The sequence below is a fragment of the Rousettus aegyptiacus genome, unplaced genomic scaffold (genome assembly GCF_014176215.1).
Source record: "Rousettus aegyptiacus isolate mRouAeg1 unplaced genomic scaffold, mRouAeg1.p scaffold_m13_p_14, whole genome shotgun sequence".
NCBI lineage: Eukaryota > Metazoa > Chordata > Mammalia > Chiroptera > Pteropodidae > Rousettus > Rousettus aegyptiacus.
Window position 1 is genome coordinate 1,261,415 of NW_023416289.1, and position 20,805 is coordinate 1,282,219.

The window sequence follows — 20,805 nt, forward strand, 5'->3', positions numbered from 1 at the left end:
GCACAGCCGGCTCCACGCAGCCGGGCCTCTGCGTGCCCGACCTGCAGATGCGGAGGCGCAGCCCGCGGGCGCACGGGCCCCTCGGGCCAGGTGGCGGGGGAGCGGCTGGGGGTGGCAGGCCTCGGTGGCTGGCGGGGACAGGCCTCGGTGGCCAGGACGCAGGCAGGAGAAACCCCCTGGGCTGAGCGGTGCCCGCAGGGGGGCCTGGCAAAGACGCCAACGCGTTTTCTACAGTGACCACTGCCCTGTCCACCTCGGCGGCCCGTGGGGGAGGGGCAGGCCGCGGCTGCAGCCACCTCCTCCAACAGGGGACAGGGCACGTGCCGGGCCGACACAAGGCTGTCTCGCGGTCAAGGACGAATCCCAATTCCACATTTTCCTTTAGGAGAGCAGTGTTCTTTCATGCGTTGATTCATCAGTGGCCATGGGAGCCGCTGTTCTGGGTGCTGGAAGTGGGGTCACCCAGGAGGGGGGCGGCCCCGGCTCCGGGGGAGGAGGGCAGGCAGGAAGGTGTGCTGACAACTGTGCACTCCACCATGGCCAGTCCCGTGAAGAAAACAGAACGGGGTCCTCGCACGGGACACGACAGGGTGGGAGGCGGAGAGGGAAGCCGGGGCCTCTCCCAAGGGGTGGCGTTGCAGCAGGACGGGAGGGTGGGCAGAAGCAGCAGCAGCCATGCCGGAGGCCCACGGCGTGACCACGCCGGGCACATCTACGGGGCTGAGACAAGGCTGAGGGGGCGGGAGCCTAGCGGACAGGGGGAGCCGGCGGGAGATGGGGCGGCAAGGTCAATGCGCGGCGCCTGATGGCTCCGTCGCCTGCGCGTGTAGAACCTCCCCGCGTGGAGTTCTGCCCCTGGCCTCATGGCGGCCTGCACTGAACCTTCCGTGCTCCGCTGGCATGTCCCAAAAGAAAAGGAACAGCTGCCGCCTCGAAAGCACAAACACCCCGGGCGTCCCCAAGGCCGGTGGCACCGCCCTCTGCAACTGCCCGGGCGGGTCACAGCTCTGCCCCCTTTCCTGGCCAGGTGCTGACCAAGGTGTTAACTGGCCAGATCTCCCCTAAGGAAGAAACGCCCAGTGGCCTAAACTCTAAGAGGCGGCGAGCCAGGGAGCCGCCTGGATGAGCGGGCCGGGCACCCCCGTCCGGACAGAGGAAGGGTGAGGCTGGAGCGGGCAGACATCTGAGTTTTGAAATTCTTCTGTAATTATGGCTTTAGCCAAGAAAATGCACATGAGTTCACGGGAAGATAAATATTAGCATGCTCCTCCAAGTTCAAGTGGGCTGTCAATAAGACAATTAAAGCAGCATCAATAATATGCACCGTGTGCTATTATCTGCTATTCCAAATCCCAGGCTTTTGTGATCTCTGGAAAACAAAGGAGGACAGACAGCGGTGATACGAATAGTTCTTGCGCGAGTGAGAGACGCGGCTCTGCGGCCACGGACACCTGGGGCGGGGGCGCGCGCAAACTCCGCGGGAGGGCGGTGGGGTGAGGAGGGCGCCGGCAGAAGGGCCCTTGACCAGGAAAGCCGGCGACGCGCCTGCGGCGGATCAACCACTTCCCTCACGCGGCCCCAGTCAATAGGCGCCTGAGTATGTGACAATCAGTGCTCAGAAATCAGAACCTCTAGATGCTTCCAGAAGACGAGGAAGCCAAGTGAAACTTCAGTTGAAATTAAAGAAAATGAATGAACGTGGCCTTTAAGAGTGGGTGAGCGTGTGTACACACGTGCGAGGGAAATGAAACAGGACGACACATGTACGAGCACACGCACATACACCTACACGCTCATTTATGGGAAAAACCGTGTAAGATCGTGCTGAACTGGGACTCAGAGTGAACCAGCTCTTGAATACAAATCACATAGCAAAACTTTTTCTTTGTTCCCTAAGACAAAACCCTACACAATGCACTCTCTATACATCTGCAGAATCAAAAATCATTTTCCTCCAAAAATAACTTGCAAAGCATTATATGCACTGGAATGAGGGTAGACATTAAAACTACTATTTGTTGGCACTTTGTGATTTAGGATTGAAGAGAGAAGTTTTCTCCAAATTAATGAGCCAGACATAATAGAGCCCTGTCAAAATATTGATTTTATTTATCCTACCTATTGTTGGCACTCTTCTCTTAGTTCGGGGGAAAATATAATTTTTTCATTAGAGTTATCATTTGTTGTTAATACATTACTGCTGCTTATAATGGAAAAGGAATCTCATGTCACTTTTCAAGATTAATATAGAACGATCACATGGAAAGTCGTGACAGAGACCAAAATAAAATACCTAATGCTTCCCACACGATTTTTACTATCGACTGAGGTATTAAGAGGAAAAGGAAGACTTGTTGGTTCGAATTTCGTAAAATGTATAAAACTTAGATCTATATTTATATACTTGGGTAAAATATTACTGCAACTAAAGCTTACAATTCAAAATGGTTACTTTCATGCCGATCTGGTTACATTGTAATCATCAAATTGGTGCTGGACAATAGCCGACATGCATTCAGAGTTGAACAGGAAAAAAAAGAGAGAATACTGTTTACCAAAAAAGATCTGTCCTTTCATTCTAAAGAATTTTTTTTCTAATGCCCTGAAACATTTTTCCTCTTAATTCATCATAGGTTTTTGCTGAGAAAGGGGAAATGTTTAAGCAACTTTTCTAAGTATAATAAAAGTTATGCATTTGTTTCCATAATTTTTCTATTGAGTCATTTACATTTTAATATTTTACATCAAAGTTACCATGATGTGAAATACGGTATGCATGCAGGACCTTTTGGAATGTTTACAGTTATTTAAGGAAATTTACTTAACCATTTAAAACCCAACAATGAGAAAAAGAGTTCAGTATCCTAAGAGCCAGGACATCATTTTCCACTGAAAATGTCATGTAAAAGTTACCATTGGAATCATGTGCGCAATGAAGCAAAAGGTCCGGGCGCGAGATCTAAGTGTGAACTCGCACCTTCCACACCGAAAAGTCCTGTCTGGACCTGCAGGCGCCGCGAACAAGTGTCTGCCCACCGTCCACACGGCACCACGCTCAGCGACAGCGGGGATGGGCGGGGCTGCAAGGACGCAGGGGGCTGCCCTGGGGAGCGGGCTGCACGGGGGCGATGCCGGAGTGAGACTCAGGACTGGCCCTCGTCCCCCTGAGGCCGCGTGAGGCCTGACCCAGTGGAGCCGAGTTAAGTGCAACAGAACTGCGTGGCCAGGGGACACCGCCTAGAGCCGGGGAGGGGGACGGGGGACACAGAGGCGCTGTGAACGTCAACAGAAACTGGAATGTAACCAAGCCTCAGCGGTTCTTCAGCGGTGACTCTGTTCTTCTTCACAGTACGAATCCTGCAGAGGACACAGAATGCGCGTCATACATGTTTTTACAAAACTGAATGAGTGAATGAATGAATGAATGAATGACAGTGCCTCCTTGGGGTCTCTGGCTCTGGCCTAGGGAAAGGATGAAGAGGAAGGTCCATCACGTTCCCGCCAAGATTCCAGCAGCCAGTGGGGAGCGTGCGTGTGTCCGGAAGCGAGATGCTAACATTTGATGGACCAGAGTGAGAACACTTGTTTAGTGAAGCCTGAAACTCCGCCCCCACCCTGTGCTCCTCCACAACTCGGCTGACTCTTAAGCCACATCTTCTGAAACATACAGGAAACCCACCTGTGATACCTACTGAATAACCCCCAAGACCAGCCAGGGAGACAAAAGAGGAGGAACGTGTCCCCAGCCAGCTCTGCAAATGACCGACACCCATCATTTTTGGTGGCTTTCGTTTCTAAAATCTTTAACAAAATATCTGAAACAAGTAATAACCAAAGCTGGCCATTCATTGATTGCAGGCCCTAGGCTTATTCATTAATCATTTTCTCCTTTAATCTTGAGGACTCAGTTAGGGGGGAAGAATTATTCCAGTTCTATGGATGAGAAAACTGAGGCTGGAAGATGTCCACGCCCCGCTCACAGCCGCTGGCAGGCGGTGGAGGCAGCGCTGGGCCCGGCCCCGCCCGACTGGTCCCCAGCTCTTTATCGCTGTGCTACACTGCTTAGAAACGAAACAACAAAAACAGGCTTCTAGCTCATCCTCATTTACAAACTTGATGTTTCCAGCTCAATGAAATCAGCATCTTAATCATGGAATGAGGGCGGGAACATCCCTAAAAATTAAATTATGCAAAAAACTAACTTATAGATATTGATAAATCAAGCAATGCATGTACGATGTAACCCTTGCAAAAAATTGTAATTAGCAAATGAAATGCACACGAAAGCGTCCCCTTGAGTCTCTGCTCCTTCCAGGCAGCGATACGGTCAGCGGGACACGCTCGGTCTCCCGGTGTTGATCTAAGGGCTGACGGCGGGCTGGTGAGAGAGGTCAGTGAGGCGAGGGCCCCCCTGGCTCCCCGGCCCAGCAGCCCCTCGAGGAGGAGGTGGACAGGCGCCCGCGTCTGCACTGTTATGTACGAATTATCATATTACAATTCTGTACTGACTTCTGCTCAGCCCTCTGATGCCCGGAGAAGCCGGAGCTGCCTCCCCAGCCTCCCCCTTCTCGGTGACCTCCTGGAGAGGCCGAACTCTACCGGAAGTGAGTCGAAGGAACACGTTCCCACTGGGAAGTCTGTCCGAGGCACGAAGCAGCTGGGAACCACTCGTTCTTTAGATCAATGAACAAATCGTTTTATTGAAGGCGATATATGGAGATCACACGCAAAAATCACAGGATGTTTATCTATGTGGTCTCATCACGCAAAGGGGGAGAGGTTTTCTGAGCAGCAGACCCGGCCGTCCCCCAGAGGCATGCGGGCGCCCGGCGCTTTTCACCTGAGTGGCCGGGCTCCTAATTCAGGCAGAGCAAGAGGGACAGAGTTGAGGGGACACCTCCCACAGCCCAGCGTGCCACCTCTGTGGGGTCCAATTGCAGCCCGTCCTTAGGGAAGGAGGAGTCCAAAGCGTGTGTGCCCTAACACCCGCGCGTGCCCCCTGACCTCGCCAGACACGCACGCGCACAGGCAGGGCACGCGCACCCCGAAAGCCCCATCGGCGCCCGCCGCGTCACAGAAGAGCCAGCCAGACGACCAGCCCGGGTCTGCCACGCGCTTAGAACGGCCACCTTGGGGTGGCGGCAGCTAAGAAAGGGGAAGCTGCCCCCTTACCGCTTTAATCAACACGCTTGCAGGTGAGGCGCACGCTCGCGTCGCCTGCTCTGCATTTCCTCTGCCTCCAGAACTCTCTCAGCGAGAATTTCCAAGAGGAACTCAAATTCCGCTGCGCCCCCACCGAGCTCTGCCAAAGCTCGCTCCACGCACACTCAGAATGCTCGTGCCAAGGTGGAAAGAAAGAGATGGGGGGCCGGAAACGAAACAAAAAGCACAGGAAATAGGTTATAAGTTGTCAAATCCGTGATCTCAGCAACGGACTGTCGACAGTGTGTGGCGTTTTGCCTAAGAAATGGGGCGTCCGGGTCCGTGACAGCTCCGGGCAGGGCTGGGCGTCTCAGGTGCAGAGCGGCGAGCGCAGAGTGGCAGCCAGGGCCGCCGGCCCGGCGCAGGGGCAGCCCTCGCCAGCACGGGGGGCCTCCGCTTTGCCGGCTGGATCCCCCCGTGTGGGTGGTGGCCTCTCTGCACCCCGAAACCCCACACTGCACTTCCCCGCCCTCTGAACTCTGCTGTGGCTACGGGACAGGACTGGGTTGCCACCCACCAGGGCTGACACTCTTTTGGGGGCGAGGGGTGTTTATAAATAAAGTTTCTCAGACACTGCACGGAGTTTAACGAGCAGACCGGCCAGGTTTCCTCATCGGTGAGATGCCCCCTGCTCCGTGCTGCCGCAATAGCCACTTGGCACCGACACGTTACGACCCCCAAAACAGGAGCCCGGGCCCAGAAAGCTAGCTCACTAAAGCGCTTCTGCTGGGACTCCGCTAAGATTTCCAGCCTCTTCGATAGGCTTCCCCGTAATGACGGCCTTTCTCTAATAATTCGGAAGGCTTTGCTCGACTTCATTCTAATAGATTTGAATCAAGAATTTAAAAATTTTAAAGAATTTTTAAAATGCGTGTGCTCCTTTTTTCACTAGCCAATAAGGCATTTCTAGATATTTTAAAAAGTAAAATTAAATAATGAAGCTATTCAAACAGATTAAGTTCCCCGTGTAATACCTACATGGTCTGCGATCTGTATGCTTCTCTGTAGTTGATACAATTTAGCTGATAGTTTCCAAATATTTTCTCCCTCTTTGAAACAAATTTACAGCAATGCATACGTTTTCTAAGCAGCAAGTTCCCGTTTACATTTGTAACTTTCGCTTTAAAAGTGAACTCATGTGACTGGGAAGGAGGCCTCTGTCACCGTCCTCCCTGAGTGTTGTGTGGGGAGGTAGGAGGACAAGCCAGGTGAGCAGCACGGGCCGGCTTCGAATCCCGCTTAGCGGGGCTGGGGCCACGTGGCTGCAGCGCGCTGTCGCGGCCCTCGCTCTGCCCACCGAGGGGTGGCCTTCGCTGGGCTGTGAAAAGGAGTAAATAAATAAGGCATCTGGGTGCGGCGCGCAGGGCCCGCCGGGAGGGGAGCGCTAGCCAGCAGCCGCTGTGGGGCTGGCCGTGCTGGCCGCGTCTGCGCACCTGCGCTTCGGTGCCCGCAGACCACAGGTGCTGGTGGTCGCTGGATGACGGCAAACCCCTGGGGGCCGTCCGATGGAGCCCGTCCACGAACCGAAACCCCATCCATATCTATGGGACTGACATGGGAACCTCAGACGTGCCAATGAGAACATCCAAGTCATCGGGGCTGAGTGGGCACTTCCGTGACGAGTCCTGCTTTTAAGGACACTGGGGGCGGCTGTCACAGCCTACTCAGTCACTCCACCCTGGGCGGGTGCACGTGCGCATGTGATTTGGTAGCAACTCGAGGCTGAAACATCGCGAAGGGGGTGATGGCGCCAAACGGGTGGTCAGGGTGAAGCCACGGGGGCTGGCAGCCCAGCCTGCACCTGGGCCGGAGAGGAGAGCCGGCAGCGAGGGGGCGGGGCGAGAGGCCGGCCCCCCTCGGCAATCAAAGCCCCAGCTCGACATCCGAGCCTTGACGGAAAACCTTCAGGTTAATGTCAGCTCGAGCCCATGGTGATCGTCTCTCCTGCATCAAAACGGCACTTAATTTTCTCGCTATAGAGCCACCGAGTTAGAACAGGCAGGCAGGGAAGAGGGAACCCCACAAGCTGATGCCTTTCCTGCACCTCTTCCTTCCCTCCACGCACCACCTGCACGGCCTTCCTCCCGCCACCGCCCGGAGGCCCCGTCCCTTGCGCAGGGCTTACTTTGCTGGCCCGGGCACTCTCTGCCTGCCCACAAAGCCCCGAAGCCCAGCCTCGGGAGGCCGTGGGTGAGCTCCTCGGGCTTGAGGTGCGGGTATCCCCATGAAGGGTGCCTGGACATGAGGCGGATGCTTATGGGACCAAGTGTGACAACTCTGGAGCAGGCTGCATGGGCTCTGACCCCGGACCCGCCGCTCAGCCTCCCGGGGCCTAGGGTTCCCTGCCTGGAATTTGGGGCACACGCAGAGAGGATGCGAGGCTTAAACAGGTCAAGCGCTCAGACCCCCAGCCCAACAAGAGCACGGCCCGCCCCTCACCACCAGCGCCGCCCGCGGGACCGGCCTCGGCGCAGAGCCGTGGCTCCCGCTTCCTGGTTTGCATGTCCCAGGAGGGGACCCAAGACACAGGTCTCCCCCGCAGGGCCATTCAGGGCATAACAGACCCCACCCCCTACTCCCCCACCACGGGGCCTCCCCCTCCGCTCAGACCTGCGGGCCTCCATCATTCCAGGCAGGGCCCAGCCTCCTGGGGTCTTGAAGCATCACGACACATCTGTCTCCCCAGCAGTCCAGGCACCCCTGAGGGCTGCACCTCCCTGTGCCCCCTGGGGCACCCAGGACAAGGTCTGCTCATGGAAGCTGTGAGAAATGAGCCTGAGGTCCCCCCGGGGGACATGTGAGAATGTCTGGAGATGTGTCTGACTGTCACGACTAGGGACTGCTGGCATCCAAGGGTAGAGGTCAGGGCTGCTGATAAATACCCTACAGTGCAGGGACAGACTCTACAGCAAGCGGGCAACGTCCCCGGTGTCCCTGCTGAGAAACCCTCGTCTAGAAAAATGGTGTGCGGGGTGGCTGGCGCGCCCCACCGAAGCCTCGCCCTGGGTCCGCCTCTCAGGGCAGAGAGGCTGTCGTCCTGCAGGCTCAGGGTGGTGACAAGCCGCGTACTCAATGCCCTCTGTGGTAGCAAGACCTCCAGTGTGAGAGAAAGACCAAAAATCCATGACGATTTTTAAAAGTGAAAGTGGGGGGAGGGCGGATCCTCAAACAGCCCACAGAGCCCTGATCTCCACACAAGGGAGCCCCGCGGCAGGCAGACAGCAGAAGCCTGCCTGCCCACGGCTAGAAGGCACCCACGCCCACCCGGGCCTGGCCGGGCCCACACCGGGCGGCCTGCAGGGCAGCCCGCTTTCCTGAGGTGGCCTCCAGCCACGTCTGCTTTTATTTGGGGAAAAAGATGATCCAGGAAAGGGGCCTGCCTCTCCGGGGCGCACGCTCTGAACGTGCAAGTTTACCTCCACCGCACACGCACACGCGCAAACTCACTGACCTGCTGCGGATGGTGCAGCTGCACGGAGAGGAAATCACCTCGGAGCAGGAGCGCCCATCAGGTGACACCCTCCCCAGCACACGCGCACGCACCGACACGTGCGCACACGCGTGCGTGCACACACCAGCACATGCACACAGACATGTGCATGAGCGCAAATGCACACACCCGCAGACACATGTACACCCGTGTGTGCTGGCATGTGCACGTGCCAGCACATTCACACACAAGATATAGGCACATGTGTGCACGCACCAGCACATGCATGCACAAGACATGGGCACACACGTGTGCACACACCAGCACATGCACGTGGACAGATGCACGCGCGCGCGCGCGCACACACACACACACACACACCGGCATGACCATGACTGCGGCCCCAGTAGGGCCAACCCCTGGCTCCGTCTGACGACACATGTGACTCCTGAGCTCAGCTCAGCTGCTCATCCCTGTGAAGACGCTCGGTGCCAGCGAGCCAGTGTAGACCTGGGCGACAACCCCTCTCCCCGACAAAGGTCTCTCAGCCAGCAGCTCCCACCGGCAGAACGCGCAGGAGCCGCCCCACCCGGGGACTGCTACCTGCCCGCGTCCCCGCAGCCCTGCCACGGCGTGTCCTGCAGGGAGCCTGCGGTGAGCGGGGCAGGCGCAGGTTCCAGCGAAACGCCCCCAGCTCACCAGCCACCCCCAGCAGAGGGGTCTCTGCCGTGCCCGTGAACCTGTGCCCGGCTTTCAGCGTCCACATCCAGCCTGCCCGACCTGCGGGACAGCGTCAGCCACCTGACCACCACCGTCCTGGCCCAAATCTAAGCTCTCACCGGCAGACAGGGTGAAGCAGGTCCTGGCCATGGTGTCAGGGACTTCCGTCCTCGGCACGGACGAAAGTTGACCTGCACGAGCTCACTTCTGTTTCTACACTCGAGTCAAGTCCCACTTTAAATAAAGCTGAGAACAAAATGCAAGCTGCTAGTTCAGCTTACTTAAAAGGCTTATTAAAAACACTAAATCCGAAGATGTTAAAAAGCTATAATCGTCCTCATTCAGACTGGAAAAATAAATCTATTTGCTTTCTTCTTTTATGGTCCTCTTCTGAAAAAAAAAAGTTCATCTATATTCTCACGCGCATCATTGCTGTCTTTTTCCTGCTCCATTCCAGGCACTTTAAAAACACCTGTGCCATTCACAGCCGACTCCTGAGCAAAAGGCAGCGGCGTCGGGGGAAGGCTGCTCTCCTCCTGCCAGGGAGGAGCTCGTCTTGCTCACGAAGTGAGACGGAGCTCACAGTGCCTTTGACTTGGCTGGGGCATTTCACAGGCCTGGCCTAGGGCAGAGCAGGCCACCTCCTCAGACGGCTTTTGGAGGCCTGGCACGCAACAGTTCCATGTTGCAGTGCTGCCTTTGGCACCCGGTGCGCAACGTGCTTAGTAGGGCTGCAAATCCCGGCCACTGCTCAGTCCTTCCCCCGTGGGGTCACTGGCTCCAGCTTGGCCCACTGCAGCACGACCATCACCCCCCGCCTGCCCTGAGACAGCCCCAGCCAGCAGCTCACTTGCTGAGTCTCAGGCCTGCTCAGAAGTTAAGCACTCCAGGCACAGAAATGGGTTTTCCGAGGTCCAGAGAATGCAAATGTACTGAACGCGCGTTCCCCAGGTTTTCCGTAATCACCATTTCCGTCTCCAGGAACTGCTTCCCCGACCCCAGTTTAGGGAGAAAGCATTTTGGAGACTTTCTCTGCAGATGACATATGAGGTACTAACCTTTTTTCATATGCCCAGATGTTAAGTTCATTTTCATCACATTTATGCAAATTTCATTTGAACAGTAAATCAAAAGAAATCTTAAATCATTGTACACTATTTAAAAATCCACACTAAATCCAGTTTACTTGCAGCCATATTAACATAAAGTCACAGTTAAGGGACTGAAGGTAGCAAGCAGCTGTCACAATCCCTCGGTCCGTGCAGTGGCCCCAGAGAGAACCAGAGTCCCAGCCATCCATCAGATCCGAGTGTCTTGGCCAGGTCACAACTGGATGCAAGTGTTAGCAGATAAAAGATTTTGTGGAAATCGAAGCCTTCTAAAAGTTTTCCAAACTTTGAGCAAACAAGGGTCCCTCGGTCCACCATCCGTGACAGTGTCTGGACTGAAACCCTACGAAGTTCAAAGGCAAGCAGTCCCTCTCCTCCTCCACGGGGGGCAAATGGGTTCCCGGGGCTCCAAGGGCCGCAAACCCTGGCCACAGTGCTATCGTTACCAAGCAGATCAGCCAGGCGCTTAATGGTGGAATCAGGAGACATTTGCACTCTGCTATCAGAATGACATCATAACTAAAGCAGCCTTCAGCCAGAAGCCCGAGGCTCTGCCTGCGCAGAGGCCGGAGGGCTGCCCAGGGCGCCCCCCTGCGACTCCCCAGGCCCCAAACTAGGTCCCCTGCCCCTGCCAGGCAGGGTGGTGGCCCCAGCCTACGACAAGTTCAGAGAACAGGAACTAGGGTGGCAGTTTTCTCCCAAGTAAACTGACTTTCCCGCCCCCCCCATTCCAAACACTGCAAATAATAATAATAATGTATTACATATTTTTAATAAAATTTGAGATTCTATAAAACTGCATTCCTGGTTCGAAGAGGGTTGGTATTTTACGAATGTGGCTACATTTTGGCTACATAATTTACAGCGTTTCCAACAAAACTGTCAATCTCTCAGTGACCCTGTCTTTGGCAAAAAAGCTGTACGTACACTCTCTGCCGGCATCGGAAATAAAGATGCGGGGGAAATGGGGGAGCAAGCAGCGGAGAAGCCCTTCCTGCTCTGGCTTTGGTTGCTTTTCTTTTCTTTCTTTTTAAAGCACTGCCGACCACACACACACACACACACACACACACACACACACAGCCAGAGACACAAACCTTGAAATAATGGGGGAGGAATTTGGCTAGGAGCTGCATCCTGCATCCACCGCGCGGCGCGAGGAGCAGCGGCCCCGCTCGCTTGCTCGCTCTCGGCTCTGCCCTCCGAGGCGGCGTGGACCTACTGCCCCGACCCGAAGCGCCCAACTACGCTGCACCCCAAAGATCGCCCCCCCGAGCTCGCTACAGGTACACGCTTGGCCTCACCTGCCTCAAAAAGTCGGCAGACAGAGGGAAAAAAAAGTTGCGAGAGCTGCCGGCCGGGAGCCTGGGAGCCCGCGGCTGCCATCCTCCCACCAGCGAATGGCCCTCGACCCCGGCCCGCCCGGCGGCGCGCGGCTCCCACACCTCGCCACCGGCTCTGGGCGCTGCCCCCGGGGCGTGCCGAGGCCGCGGCTAGGCACTTACTTGGCACCCGCTTTTGAGCGTGCAGGTCCTCGCGGTTTTCACTTGGGTTTTCAAACAAGTTTCAGGGAGGAAGAAGGAGGCAAAAAAAAAAAAAAATCCAATTATGCAAATGGGCTCCGGACTGGGAGTAGCGCGCTGGATCTGACGCCGCTGCCGCTCGAGTTGTGGAGCAGCCCCGGCCGCGGATTTATGGGGGCGCGTCACGGCTACGCCAGGTCCCGCCGCCGGAGCATCGCGAAGTTAATTAAAGCGGTAATGTCCACTTTCCCCGCGACCCTCCGCGCGGGGTGGGCTGCTCCGCCGTCCGCCCGACCCCGCGGGGCGGGGGCTCTCCCTCCCCCGCGTCTCCTTCCCCCTCTTCCTGCTCCCCCTCTTTTTCCCCTCTTTCTCCCCCTCCGTGCCTTTTCCTCTCTTTCGTCTCTGTAAGTCGCCTGCCTTCCACTCTGAACAATGAACAAAGATGTGAGCGACGGGGAAAGATCGCCCCCTCCCACCCCAGCAGTGAGCGAAGCCGCTCTGAAAGTAAGAATCCAGTTGCCGAGACCAAACGGGAAAGAAAACGGCGCATTCCCAGCCCCCCCCCCCATACACACACACATGCGCGCGTGCACTCACCCCACCCCAAGTTCACCTAAGCCCTGGCTGGAGACGGGGGCTCCGAGGCCAGGGCTCCAGGGGCTGCCGAACTCGCTGGGACACCGGGGACACCAGACAGGGGCGAGGGGTGGCGAGCACTCCAGCCCAGCCCGCTCCGCGGGGCCCTCCCCACCTGCCCCCGGCCCCAGCCCCTCCCCACGTCTCCACCGGCGGCCTGGCCGGGCGGCCCGCTCGTGCTGCCGGCCGCGGATGCGCTCAGCAAACGCGGCCCCTGTCGGACTGCCGCCAAACTGCACGGCGCTGGCGGCCGGAGAAGGCGCAGGAGGAGCCGCGGCTGGCCCGCGCGCTCCCGCCCCGCCCGGCCCGCTGCCCCGCGCCTGTGCCCGGCAGGCCGCCCCCGCGCACCCCTGCGCCCCCGCCGGTGCCTCCGGCGCCAGAGCCCCGCAGGCGGGTACGCAGCGCAGCAGCCGGATTTTCCGCCGAAGTGAAAACGAAGGTGGCTGACACATCACGTCTCTCGTGCGGCGCTCGTTAGACATAACAATATCCATCCGACAAACAAAACCCAGCCCGGCCGCGACCGGCACGCGGGGCTGGAACCGCCCGGCCCCTCCTCGGCCCCCCGCAGTCCCCACCCTTCCCCGAAGCACCCCGCGGTGTCCACACTCGCCGAGAGGTGCACGGTCGGGATGCTCACGATACAGATGTGAGGAGGGGGACAACTTTCCACCTGTCCCCAAAGGGAGCCCTGCTGGAGTTTCCTCGGAAACAGTGGGGGTGGGGCAGGCACGGCTCTCTCCCTGTCCCGCACCCCCTTTTCCTTGCGTTTTGCTAACTTGCCGGCGCTTGCGTTTCTACCTTCCACTTTACAGACACCCATCCACATAGAGAGCTCTATATTTTAAATTATTTGCAAAACTGCAACAGATGGGTGCGTCGGGATCTGGCCCCTTTCCTACTCATGATCAAAGAAAAGCTCCCCCCCCCGTGTGTGTGTGTGTGTGTGTGTGTGTGTGTGTGTGTGTGTGTGTTTTGCCTAAAATACATCCCGGTCCCGCCTACGACTGTTTTCCTCAATTCTTCATCTTCAAAAAATAACGTCTTGAAGCAAACGGAAAGGTTTATCAGCAAAGATCGCTGTCACCTCGGCCACACATCTGGGCTGGGGGGTCCGTCCTCCGGGAGTGCACTCCTCGCGGACGCCTGGGCCCCCCACTCCCGCCCCCAGACCCCCAGGCCGCGCTGCTCGCCCCGGCCGGCCTCGTTTCCCAGCCCAGGCCGGCGGCTCCCTCCGTAACCTGTTACTTATTTCTCTCCTGATTTTTATCTTTGGCCCCCACGTGGCCCCGGGGCCGGGCGCAGAGGGGCCGGCGCTGCGGTGCTGCCCGCGCTGGCCGCGCGCCGCAGCCGTCCTCGGGTCGCGGGTGCGGACCCCGGCCTGCCGCGCCCCCGCCTGGGCCTCGCCCGGCTCCGGGCCGCAGGAGGCCAGTGAGCACACAAAATGGCAGGTCTCCTCGGCCCTGGGCGCCGCAACTTTCACACGGTGTGAGCATCAGCTAACTTTGATTTAAAAAAAAAAAATTACAAATTACCCTCCGTCCCCGCAGCGGCAGGCTGGACCCCGCGGCAAGCCGCCACGGGAGCGAAGGAGCGAGGGCGCCCGCGCCTCCGGCGCCGGGGGAAACGCGGAAAGTCACTCGCACAGAAGTTTGCGCGGCCCCGGCCTCCCCCTTCCCATCCGACCCCCAGACCCCTGCGAAAGTTTCCCGGGGCCGAGACCTGCGCGCGCGCCGGGCGCGGGCGGGGGCGCGGCCGGGCCTGGAGCTGGGCTCTGGTCCCGCCCGCGCGCCCGGAGCCAGGCCCTGCGACTCCTTTTCAAAGTAACGGTCCCGGGGCCGCGGGCGGGGGAGGCAGCGGCCCAGGCGCGGTCCCGCTCGCCACCGAAGTTCGCCAGCGCCATGGATGCCCGGCTGCCGCCGCTTCCGCGGCTCCTTCCTCCGCTTTCCCCGCTGACAGCTTCTCTCACCAACGTCACCGCCACGGATATTTAATTAGACCGTATTTTTTAATCGCGGTGGGGCGAGCAGGAACCCGGTGCAGGCCTCGCCGAGATGGGGAGGGGGAGGGGAGGGGGCCACGCCAAGAGTCCAAACTCACTTTGCCACCTCCGGACGCCGGGGCTGCCCCCACCCACCCAGCGCGCCCCCTGCTCGCCGCCCCCCGCCCCCCACCCCCGCGCCGCGCCCCGCGATTCCCCCACCTTTGTTTTCCTTACCTTAAACATTGAGACGCGGGCGCAGGGAGCAAACTCAGGCACGTAAACCGAGCGTTGTAAAAGATTGTGTTCAATGAATAATGAAACATGTCCACATGATTGACGCGATCATTTTCCGGGGCTGAGGGGGGACGGGCGCCCTGCTCGCGCGCCTTGCCCGCCCGCCCGGCGGAGCCCCACGCACTGTCCCCAGCCTGGCCGGGGCAGGGCGGGCTGCATTTTCATCTGCCTCTGCTCCGAGTCGCCCCGTTCATTGATACTCATCACCCGGCCCCGCAGACAACCCCGTCCCCGGCTCGGCCTCCCCCTATCTGGTAGGTGAAATGCATTGTACCATTAAAAACGCTCTCCATTGTCGCCCCGGCATAATTCACAGCAACTAGATAGGTCTTGCGGCATTTAGCTTTGATGAGCCAGAGACTGAACCCTTGATATAATAATCTACAAAGAATGGTGTGTGATCGTCCATTTTTTCTCTCTGTCTAGCAACTAAGAAACCATTTAACACAGCGCAGCTTGCTTCTGACCTTGAGCTCATGTAAACACACTTATTAAAATCTATCTATTCTCCAAGAGCTACATTCTGATTGTCAGACTCGTTACTGAGACATATATCAGCCCCTTCGCTTGTCACTACTTTGCATTCCTTCCTTTGACTAAAGAATGTTTTATCCAGCCGAGAGGAAGAGAGATTGCCACGGAAGGAGAGGAGAGACGAGAAGGGGAGAGGAAAAAGCGTAATTCTTACCTGCTCCTGAAACTATTTAAAGTCTGTTTCTTTTCTGGGGGGAAAAAAAACTCCCGGGTGAATCTCGGTGGACAGCGGGACGCGGAGAATCAGTCACAGCCCGGGCGTTTAAGGGAGTCATCAGCGATCAAATGACGTTGATGCGCGCTGTAACCTTGTGGCGTATTTAATGTAAATAAGGCAGTTATGTTGCCAATCGCCGCGATACAAACGCGGAGAGGTCCTCAGCCTCGCCTCCGCGCCTGCCATTAGAGGCGACTTTATTTACAGACGCTATTTAGGAGATCATGATAATTCTAAAACAATACTAGTGCCAAATGATTATGAAAATATGATTTTAATTAATCACGTAGTAGGCAAGGAAATTAGCATACGGTAATTAAACTTCGAGAAAAACGTCACGCAGGTTCTCTGCCTTATGGGTCCAGAATAATAGTCAGGCGGTGGGCTCCAGGACTTAATTATCAAACAAAATAACTTTTTAAAGGCAACTTTGAAAACGCTGGTCCTAAAGGCGACGGCTTTGGTAAATAACACAAGGCAAGGTAACAAGGTGGAGATGTGAGTGACGCCGGAGGTTGGGTTTCTGTGAAGCCAGGAAGAGGGGGAAGAAGGGGAAAAAGCTGAATAATGCAATTATGCACTCTCTGTCCTAGAGTTGACAAAAGCTGGTGCCTCAAAAGCCTCTTTGTTATGGGATTATATAATGATCCTGGTGTCATTATGGGAAAAAAAAAAAAAGATTCAGTAATAATAACAAAAGAAGTATCCAGATACACCAATGAGGAGCTTGTTTTAAAGAAAGACTCGCATGTGACATCAGGGAATGTTAATAGCAGAAAGACAGGATCCAAAAGAGTTGACAAAGAAAGAGAGAGGGAGGGAGAGAAAGAGGGAGGAAGGGAGAGAGGGAGGAAGGGAGAGAGGGAGGGGGAAAGGCCTGTGCTGAGCGTGATTAAGAAGTGATAGAGGCGGATTGATCATTCAGACGCCCAGCTACAGGCACACTTAAACGTCGATTCAGGTGAGACTTGCTCCAGCCTGCCCCCACTGAGTTCTCCTAAGATGACTGGCGGTTTTAAACCAGGGCACTCCGGCACATAAAAAGCAAAGATAAAGATTAAGGAAAAGCACAAAACGCCCTCCCCCCACCGCCACCCCCTGCTGTGGAAGGAGCCTCTGAGTTGCAAACCTGCCTGAGAGCGGGGCAGGGTGCAGAAAGCTTCACAAAGGGAGGAGCTGCGGGGCTGGGGTTCGGACACAGACAGGACCCAGGTGCCCGGGCACCTGCCTTGGCACCTCACCGCAGGTGACCTGTGCCCCAGGTGTGCCACAGGTGTGCACCTGGCCTGGCCACCACTGCAGGCACCCAAGGACTCTGGCCTGAGGACCCAAAGCGCCCTCTCTCTCCCTCGCCCTCCCGCCCTCCCTCCTCTCTCTGGACTTTGGGGAGCTGGAAAAGAACTGGCTCCCTAACAAGCCAGCTCTGAGATTCTCGAAGCCGTCAGACCTCTGCAGTGGTACTGGTTAATCCCCTGCCCACCCCAAAAAAGTTCAGAGATTCGGGCGGCACTTTCCAATCTGATCTGCCTGAAATTCTTTGAACAAATTCCAAAATACAAGGTTTTTTTCTTGTATAGAAATTAGCATCGCAATCACATCAATGATATCGCTATCTCTATGGGGATGATGGCCGGAGCAGTGGGGTGTTCTTTATTCCAATTCTTCGTGGATCAACTGATTATACTCCATAGTCTTTTGAACCTGTTATTGTAAGTCAAGTGATTCTTTATAAGTGACAGCTCGGACAAAGAGGCGAGCAGGGCAGAGCAGGTCGACAGGAAGTAGCCATATGGACTTGGAGAAAAGGCACTTTTCCCCCCAAGAGAATGGGGGTGATGGTCACCTTTTAACCCTCCAGCCACCAGCCTGCCTGGACCAATGGAGGCAGGGGGCCGGGCCCCTGGGGCCCTCCACCATGCCCAGCCACGTTACGTCCCCCTGGATGGTGACAGCCAGACCCAGGGTGCCCCTTCCAGGCTGGGAGGCCCAAGGTGCCCACGGCCCTCCGAGGCCATGTGTCTGGGAGGGCCGAGCGCAGGACGGCCTGGGGGACCTCAGCTTGTAAGCACAGCTGCACAGAGGCCAAGAGGCCATGGATGTTCTGTTTAGCCCTATGGGGCACAGGGAACCAGACACCCACTGTCCAGTGCGTGGAGGCCCCGCCACAGAGGGTTTGGAGGGGAGCTCGCCGGCGCCCCCTGTGGGTGCCCGAGCACTCTGCATTCCCGGAAGGCCTCCCTGAACACCAGGGGAGTGGGCGTCAAGGCTGGGAGTGGGAGCACAGAGGCCTAGTGTCCTCCTGGGGCCAAAACCTGACACCTACCTGCACCCCAGAAAAGCATGAAAGTTCCCCCCCAGATTCTCCCGCCCCACACACTTGGGGGCACCACCACAATTTGTGGCCCTCTGATCCCTTTCGCAGGATTTCTCGGCCTCCCCACCCTCTCCCCTTGGCCATACTCTGCAGTGTTCCTCGCTGTCCCTCCCAGCCTGGCCGGCCCTGGAACCCTGGGGCTGGATTTTAAGCAGAAGCTCCTCCGAGCCCACCGCGCTCACCGGTCCTCACGGCCCTCCAGACGGACCGCCTCTCCTCAGTCTGGGAACTCTGATGAGGGCCCTCCACTCCTGCAGCGTCTTCCTCAGGGTGGCGCCAGCCTTGGGATTTCTTGACACTGACAGAAGTCATTGGGAGGCCGGGCTGGGCAGGTAGGTTAGGTGATGGTGGCTGTGGGTAAATGTGAGAGCCATATCAGCACCCCGTCATAAGCAACTGGCCTCTCTGAGCGCCTCCTTGGAAACTAATACCTCTCACACTAATAGACGGGGTCTGACCTCTTTCGTTAGTCTCAAAAGCGACAGCGATTCATAAAATGATACCCAGCCGCGACTTTGGAGTCGCGCTTCCTGTGGTCACAGTTCTCACTTCATTTTTGCTTCTCTTTTGCTCTCCTTTCCCCATGACTAGTCCTCATGACTCTGCCTCCCGCGGAGCAGCAACAGGTGAAAACTGCCCATCGCGACTGCCAGCCCGTGACCAGGAGGGAAGCAACCGGGAAGCATGCGAGCAGGGGCGGCATGGGGCAGAGCAGAACACTTGGGAATAGAGGGGCTGAGTCCCTGCCCCAGGCCCGTGTCCCACTGTGAAAAGATCCATCGATCTGAAACACCTTACAACAACCAAGAGTCCAAGTTTCTGGGAAAATGGCAGCACCTTCTCCAACAGAGAAGGACCCTAAGAGATCCGCAGAGTCTCTGCGTCCAGTGGGAGTTGGTCTGGATGCCTTCGGGGTCCCATCTGGGTTATCATGGAGAGGCCCTCTCTGCTCTTCAGTGTCTGGTGGCCCAGAAGGCTGTCACTGACAAGGCGCTCCCCTGTGCTCGGGAAGCCTGCCTGGGACACCACGAGCAGGTTCCCTTCTCCAGCCTAAAGGGTCCTCTCGGCAGCTGAAGTCAAACTTCTCTCCCCACAGGCTGCAGAGCAATCTGTTCATCCGGCATGCACACCTCAGGCAGAAGAAGTCTTCAGGCCTCCCCTGAGGGCAGGGCGCCATTAGAGGCGGAAGAGGTGATCCCCGACAGGAAGAAATTAGCAAGAATCTGACCGTCGTAGCTGTTCTGTCCTGAACTCCCGGTCCCTGGCCACGGAAACCCCGGAGCAAAAGCCAGTCGGCAGGCCCTGCAGCGCCCCCAGCACCCCTCCACCGCACACCCTTTAAAGAGCCGAGTGCTGCTCTCCCAGGAGGTCATACATCTCTCCTGGCCTTCCGCGGGGAAACAAGCCAGCGTGGTAACACTGGTTTGTCCCAGCCCGAGGTCCATTTCCTCTGGCAGCCGTCCCTCCCTACCCCGAGGGCATCTCTGCGGAACTCCTGCTTTGGGTCCCAGCCAGTGTATGATATCTCCCTGGACACTGCCATTGGTTCAGGGATAGACATGTGACCTAGGCTGATCCAATCAGAGTGAGCCCTGGATTTTATTCAATGGGCGCGGGTGGAGAAATGGATCTGTGGGAGGCCTGCCGTGCCCACCTACCCTGCAGGAGGCGTGGCGCAAGGCTTCCAGGATCACCAAGGAGAGCCTGAGAACTGTGCCCACAAGTGGTCCTGCTTGTGATGTTTAAGCCCTACATCCAGCCACACCTGAAGCCAGCTCCACCCCTGCACCTTTCCTGTAGGCTGACAAATTCAGTTTGCTTTGGCTTTTCTTTCACTTGCCACAGGATGAGGCCTGAAACACTTAGCACCTGGCGAAAACAAGGAACGCCTGGGCCAGGGACCAGAGAGCTCAGAAACAAGGCAGCGAAAAGTAAGTCGGGCTCCTGATGCTCTTCCCAGCAAAGGAGCAGCCAGAGAACTCGCCAGAATTCTCATCAAGCTATGGATATGCCTTGCTTTGCGCAATAGCTCTGTTCCAGAAAAGATGTCTGTAAAGCTAATCTTGTGTAAACCGAATCTGACCGACTGACTACACTGGAAGAGCAGGTTATTTAAGGGACATAACAGAAATCTTTCTAAAGTGAACGGCCATGTTCTGGAATAACGAATTAATGGCAATTTGTTTATAACGATAATTTCCTGCCTCAGTGTACATTTTAAAGCATGACCAACCTAGATGTCTTCATGGCATCTTTGTGCGAGTTCGGCCGAGGCCGAGAACCTCTGCAGAGCAGGTTCTGACCCCAGTTCCCTCCTTGGCAGGCGTGGAGCCCGACGCCCTGACAGACCCCAGAACAGCAGCCGGTGTGGCCTCTGAGTTCGGATTGGCGAGGAGGGGATGGGATTCCATAACGCTGGTGGATTTTCTGGCCAGAACGTGGCCCATGTTGTGTTTGCCTACATAGGGGGAGTCAATAAAATAGCCCCTAATCTCTAAATTTGGGGAGCTCTGTAGACTGCAAATTAACACAAAGCCTCAGGTTACGAAGTACGACTGGCTGGGATGCAGGACCTACTTTTCCGAGGTGATGATGGCTTCAACATTCTCCTCCCATGCGTACCTGTGGCCACCGTGCAGCACGCAGCTGTGACGTGGCCCTTGCTTTGTTGAAGTTCCACTCTGCAGCCCTGATTGTCCCTCGGGAAGGGGTGCAAATTTTGTGTGCTATGAGGAACAAAAGGGACCAAATATGGGGGAAATACAGTTTTTCAGAAAATGGT

At 56.7% G+C, this 20,805-nt stretch overlaps 1 protein-coding gene across 3 annotated transcripts in view; it reads right to left on the reverse strand.

Annotated features, from left to right (window-relative positions):
* Positions 1–14,952, reverse strand: part of ZNF536 (zinc finger protein 536) — a 207,375-nt gene extending 192,423 nt beyond the window's left edge. Inside the window, exon 1 of one of the 3 annotated variants that reach the window (XM_036231211.1) lies at positions 14,839–14,952. The gene's annotated coding sequence lies outside the window, so the exon portion shown is untranslated. Of the gene's footprint in view, positions 1–9,471; positions 10,985–12,581; positions 12,683–14,838 lie in introns of those variants that run through there. The other 2 variants (XM_036231212.1, XM_036231210.1) reach the window with 2 other exon arrangements.
* Between the last annotated feature and the right edge of the window lie 5,853 nt (positions 14,953–20,805).